Genomic DNA, 7040 nt, shown 5'->3' with positions numbered 1-7040 from the left:
GTTTCCTTTGTTGCCCTTGCCCAGTCAGACATGCTTCATCCAAATAGGTGGCTCAGACAGATGGCAAAGAGCACTCTGCCTAGGTCTTCTCCTAGAAGGTTGACGGTTTCAAGTCTGCCATTCAAGGCTTTAATCCATTTGAGGTGGTGTGTGTGCCAGGTGTAACATCATGGTCTACTCTCGTTGTGTTCCATGTGTATGTGCAGGCTTCCCAGCACCGTTTCTCATAGAGACTCTCCTTTCTCCACTGTCTCCTCTTGGCTCCCTGGTCGAAAATGGGCTGTCCATGTACATTTGAGTTGGGCTTTGGGCTCTCGATTCTGTTACATGGTTCTGTGTGCCTGTTTTTCGGCCCAGACTGTGCCGTTTCGGTAGCTAGCACTTCGTCCTCTATGTTGAAATCCGAAAGTGTGATACGTCCTGCTTTGCTCGTTTTCCTGAGGATTCCTTTGCCTATTCAGGGTCTCTTGTTGCTGGCTAGAAACTTTAGGATTCTCTCTACTATCTCTGTGGCAAATATTGCTGCCACTTTGACTGGGATTGCATGGAATCCAGAGATTCCTTTCTCCGGTATGGACGTTTCAAATGTGTTAATTCTTCCATTCTTAGATCCTGGAATACCTTTCTTTCTCCTCGTGTCTTCTTGAATTTCTTCCCCCAAACGTTTGCTAGATTTGATTGACATAGCTTCCACCTGTTTTGCTAAGGCTCTCAGAGATCTTATTCTTCCTACTGCCAAGCTGTTTTTCTTTTTTTTTAGCCTCAGTTTTTCTATTCTTTGCAACTCTTAATTGGTTTTGTTTTGTCAGAAGTGCAACGATGTTCTCACATCTGCTGGCAATGCTCCTGTATTTGCTGCGGAAGTCTGGCCCTGTCTAACGTCCCTTCCCATCTGCCTCTACACTACCTCGGACGCCTGGCTCAGAATGACTGAAGCAGTGGTGAGCAGGCTCAGCCCCCAGGATTCCACCCGGCCCCCCCCGGGCCACTGACCCAGAAGGTGCGGACCTCACCGCTGCACCACCGGCCGGCCCCTTTCATGTTCCATTGGCAACCTGCAGTTGAGTGCAATGGGACCTGAATAGGCTACTTGAGCCCAACTCTGGCACTGTGGAGATGAGCCAGGTTGTTTTTCGTGTCCACTGTGATGTCAGAGGATTTGTCATAATTGTGTCTCTGCTGTCTAGGAAAGCTTCATGGACACAGGGTTTCAGAGCCCACTTGGAGCAGTCTCATGACTCACCCTTCCCAGTTAGCCCAGGTTTGACCTTCGCTGCCGTTTTGTGTCTTGTGAATTTCTCTGACTTTCAAACGTTCGAGCAGAGTCTGTCTAAAGACTGACATCTTTCATTGTGGATGATTCTGGTGGGATTTCGGTTCACATTCCATTTGCTGGGACCTTTTTTTCTTTTCCACAGTATACTCGTCATGGTCATTCTCAGCTATCTCCCTTAGATATGCTTCTCAGTCCGTTCTCCTTCATTACAAGTGATTAATTTTGTATTTCTTTAATCACTGTATGTTCTCTTGGCCGAGGTGTGAGTGCTTTCATGATTCTTGGTTGTTGTCTTTGAATTTGCACCGGTCACTTGTAGGACTCTTTGCTAGCCTAGCCTAGGTCAAAATAAGCACTGGGAACCCGTGGTCCTCTGTGTTGGTTTGACATGCTGAGATCAGAAACTCCAAATTCGAGGTGGTCCTGGCAACCCCCTTCACGGACATAATGTTTCCGAGACAAATTAGACAAATCTGATGAATTCCTCTCTCCAGGAAAGATACTTTTCTGTCTCTTTTCTGTATTTGGGAAGTTTCGAACTTGACCCCTGATCCTTGAACGTTCCCCTAGATTCCGTCTAGATACGGGCTTACTTTATTTCTATAGGCTGTGCCATTTGTTTGACCTACATCCTCCACCTGGCATGTTTATTTTTCTTGAAACAGAATTGTAATGTTCTAATTTTCAGCCAACTTCCTTACATATGGTGTCAAAACACATAATCAATAATCCTTCCACGGCAAGCGGTAGGGGCAGAGAATTTCATTGGAACCAAACTGAGCACTCTAGCCAGGGAGGGCAGCCTTCACAAAGGAACGAAGCCCTCTGAAAAACTGTGATTTTCAGCACACTTCTAGAGCCCTTCCAAACAAAGAGACATACCCTAAGCATGACAGGGCTCCATTCCTTGAAGGCTTCCAAGACATGTCTTGGGACACATTAGCATGTACCCTGTGGGCCCCCGTGACGCCAGAGCTATGGAAAGTGAGACTGATCTTCAAAGAATGTTAGGGGCCTAGGAAAGGAGGCATCGATTCTTCTCTTCAATGTCCTCAAGACATCGTTCTTGACTTTGGATTGTGCTTCAGGCAGGAGACTGTAGGTCTGATAAAGGCCAAGTCCGGCCTCTTGTATCCAATCAGTTTGCAAGCTTGAATCAGCATGGCATCCACATAGACTTGAATAGATGACAATGTTCTCCTCTCAGTGCTTGTCCCCTTATTCTCGCTTCTTGCCAAGGATTCCTTTATTATCCCTTGCATCAGAGTCTGTTGCATATCTTCCAGTTTCTGTGCCCGCTTTCTGTTTGTCAAAGCTGTTTCTGCGTATCTCTCCCTTTAATAGCCTAGCCTAGGCCAATCCTCAGACTGTTACCATGCGGCCATCTTGGGGGACATGTTCACCGTGATGTCATAAACAACCTCAAAATTCGAAGTTGTCCTGACAACCTCCATGCACACAGATATTCAGAGCCATCTCATACCAGTCTGAATCTTCACCCTTTCCTGGTAGGATAGTTGTCCTTCTTCTGGATTTCTTGTCGGTTTATAACTTTCTTCTCAAACTTTGAAAGGTCTGCTACATTCTCCCTAGACACTGGTTTCTCTCCTGTATGATTATCCTGGGATGTATCTCTTCTATCTTGTGTAGATGGCCAAGTGGGTGGACCTTCCCCAGAGAAAGTCCTGGACTCCCTCCCAAGTTGAAGTTGCCCAGGCAATCCTCTGATGTGCAATGATCCTGTCATCTCCTAGCACTCTGCCAATTCCAGCTTGGCAGGTCACATGTCTTCCTTCCTACTTCCTTTGAGGAAGTGTACCAGATGCGTTCATAGATTGTAATAGTCTCATGGTTCTTTTTCTGGTGCATATTGATAACGTATCCTCACAATTGCTACTTGTTTATGATCCCTGCCCGCCCTGTACCGTGAAATCTATATTTCCTCACAGTGCTAATGTGATCTGCACCCGTGATGTGTGACACTGAGGCCCGGGCCTCCCAAGCGGAACTTGGGCACTTACCCGCTCCACCACATGGCCGGCCCTGAATTGTACTTTTGGACGAACCTTTTGCCTGAACTTGGGAAGAGGTGGGCCTGTTTGTTTGGATTATTCGTGAAGGTGATTAGTAATAACATCATGGACGGTTACCTTTTCCCGTGGTTCTTGGGTTTAAAATGGATCATGTTCTCTGGGGAGTATTCCTCTTCATCTATTGGGAATGGTCTAGCTTTCTGTAGCATCAGTAAGCCTTTTGAGGTGATTTTCCATCCTTGGAAGTTCACCTTATCTGATGTCTTTCAGCCCCCAAAGCTTTATGCCATCATTCTGGACCCCTTTTTGGATTTTGGATTTTTGGTGAATTTATTGCCATAACCCTGCATTAAAACATCCTATAGCTTTCAGATTTACATGCTCATCGATTTAGACTTCTGCGTAGGTTCCATCATCTTCACCAGCGTAAGCCGAATCACAGGCCCTCACCACACACTTGTGACTCATCATCACTATCACCCATCACCACCGCCCTGCTTTGCCTCTGGGAACCCCCAATCAAATGTGCCGTGCCACCTGTTGGTTACTGCTTGTTTTTTCTTCTCCATGTAAGTGAGATCCTACGGTATTGGACTTTCTCCCTGGGGCTTGTTTCATCTCCCCTAAAACCCTCACAGCCATTCTGGTGGTCATAAATGGCTGGATTGCATCCTTTGTTCCTGCTGAGTGGTATGCCATTGTGTGGCTATAGCCCATCTTCCTTCTTCATTCGTCCCTTGCTGGGCACCAGGGCGGCTTCCAAGTCTTGGATAGCGGGAGTAAGTCTGTGCTGAACTCAGCTGTGCACATGTCTTTATGTGGTAGTGTTTCCGAGTTCTTTGGATAAACACGCTGCAGAGGAATAGCTGGAACATGTGGGACATGGATTCTTAAATTTCTGAGGCAGTTCCACACCCCTTGGCGTAGTGGCTGCACCAGTTTACACTCCCACCAGCAGTGCAGGAGTCTTCCCTTCTCTCCATCTCCTCTCTGACACTTGTCATTTCCTGTCTGCTTCCTTCTAGCCATTCTGACCACAGTGAGCTGCTATGTCCTTGCAGTTTGGTTCTTCATTGCCCTGACACTTAATGATGGTGAACAAGTTTTCATGCACCTGTTGGTCCTCTTTAGATCTTCCTGGGAGAAATCTCTGTTTCCATCTTTTGCCCAGGTTTTCATTGGCTTCTGATTTTTTTGTTGTGGAGACGTGTGAGTTGATGGCATCTTTGGGCTTTTCACCCCTTGTCCGATGTGTGGTTTGCAAACATCCTCTCCCAGTTGTTGTGCTGTCTTTGCATTGAGTCGATGGTTTCCTTGACTGGGCAGAAGCGTCTGCATTTGATATGGTCCCGTTTGTTTCTTGTTTCCTTTCTTGCCCCTGCCCAATCAGACATGCTTCTTCCAAATAGGCGGCTCAGACAGAAGGCAAAGAGCACTCTGCCTAGGTCTTCTCCTACAAGGTTCACGGTTTCAAGTCTGTCATTGAAGGCTTTAGTCCATTTGAGGTGGTGTGTGTGCCAGGTGTAACATCATGGTGTACTCTCATTGTGTTCCATGTGGCTGGGCAGGCTTCCCAGCACAGTTCTGGGAACTTTTTTCTTTTCCATAGTATAATCGTCACAGTCTTTCTCAGCTATCTCCCTTAGATATGCTTATCAGTCCGTTCTCATTCATTCCAAGTGATTAATTTTGTATTTCTTTAATCACCGTATGTTCTCTAGGCCGAGGTGTTAGTGCGTTCGTGATTCTTGGTTGGTGTCTTTGAATTTGCACCAGTCACTTGTAGGAATCTTTGCTATCCTAGCCTAGGTCAAACTAAGCACTGAGAACACGTGGTCATCTGGGTTGGTTTGGCATCCTGAGATCAGAAAATCCAAATTTGAGGTGTTCCTGGAAACCCCCTTCACGGACACAATGTTTCTGAGACAAATTAAATGAATCTCATGAATTCCTCTCTTCAGCAAACAAATTTTTCTGTCTCTTTTCTGGATTTGGGAAGTTTCGAACTTGACCCCTGAGCCTTGAACGTTCCCCTAGATTCCATCTAGATACGGCCTTACTTTATTTCTATAGGCTGTTCCATTTTTTTGACTTACATCCTCAGCCCTGGCATGTTTACTTTTCTTGAAACAGAATTGTAATGTTCTAATTTTCAGCCAACATCCTTACATATGGTGTCAAAGCACATAATCAGTAATCCTTCCATGGCAACAGGTAGGGGGAGGGAATTTCACTGGAGCCAAACTGAAAACTCTAGCCTGGGAGGGCAGCCTTCACAAAGGAATGAAGCCCACTGCAAAAGGGTGCTTTTCAGCACACTTGCAGAGCCCTTCCAAACAAAGAGACATACCCCAAGCATGACAGGGCTCCATTCCTTCAAGGCTTCCAAGACATCTCTTCGGACAAATTAGCATGTAACCAGTGGGCCCACCGTGACCCCAGAGCTATGGAAAGTGAAACTGATCTTCAAAGAATGCTTTGGGCCTAGGAAAGGAGGCATCGATTCTTCTCTTCAATGTCCTCAAGACATCATTCTTGACTTTGAATTATGCTTAAGGCAGAAGGACAACGTAGGTCTTGTAAGCCTCAAGTCTGGCCTCTTGTTTGCAATCAAGTTCAAGCTTGAATCAGCATGGCCTCCCCATAGATTGTTAGGAAATATAGATTTCATGGTACAGTGCACACAGAGATCATAAATAAGTAGCAATTGTGAGGATACGTTATCACTACGCACTAGATAATGAACCATGAGAATATTACAATTTATGAACGCATCTGGTGCACTTCCTCAAAGGAAGAAGGTAGGAAATCATGTGACCTGACAAGGTGGAATTGGCAGAGTGCTAGGAGATGATGCTATCATTGCCCATCAGAGGAGTGCCTGGGCAACTTCAACCTTGGAGTGACTCAGGACTTTCTCCGGGGAAAGTCCACCCTCTTGGCCATCTCCCCAAGATATAAGAGATACAACCCAGGATACTCTTACAGGAAAGAAACCAGTGTCTAGAGAGAATGTAGTAGGCCTTTCAAAGTTCGAGGAGAAATTTAGAAACCGACAAGAAATCCAGAAAATGGTAAACTATCCTACCTGGAAAGGGTGAGGGGTCAGACTGGTCTGAGATGGCTCTGAAACTCTGTGTGCATGGAGGTTGTCAGGACAACTTAGAATTTGGAGGTTGTTTTTGGCATCACAGTGAACAGGTCCCCCAAGATGGCCGCATGGTTACAGTCTGAGGATTGGCCTAGGCTAGGCTATTAAAGGGAGAGATACGCAGAAACAGCTGTGACAAACAGAAAGCGGGCACAGTAACTGGAAGAGATAAATCAGACTCTGATTCAAGGGATAAGAAAGGAATCCTTGGCAAGAAGCGAGAATAGAGGGACAAGCACTGAGAGGAGAAAATTGTCATCTATTCAAGTCTATGTGGAGGCCGTGCTGATTCAAGCTTGCATCTTGATTGGAAAGAAGAGGCCGGACTTGGGGCTTATCAGACCTACGTTGTCCTTCTGCCTTAAGCATAATCCAGAGTCAAGAATGATGTCTTGAGCACATTTAAGAGGAGAATCGATGGCTCCTTTCCTAGGCCCCTAGCATTCTTGGAATATCAGTTTCACATTCCATAGCTCTGGCGTCACAGGGGCCCACTGGGTACATGCTAATGTGTCCCAAGATATGTCGTGGAAGCCTTCAAGGAAGAGAGCCCTGTCATGCTTGTGGTATGTGTCTTTGT

This window comes from Equus caballus, chromosome 26 (genome assembly GCF_041296265.1).
Source record: "Equus caballus isolate H_3958 breed thoroughbred chromosome 26, TB-T2T, whole genome shotgun sequence".
Taxonomy (NCBI): domain Eukaryota; kingdom Metazoa; phylum Chordata; class Mammalia; order Perissodactyla; family Equidae; genus Equus; species Equus caballus.
The sequence above is the reverse complement of the archived record's forward strand: the minus strand, read 5'-3'. Positions refer to the sequence as shown.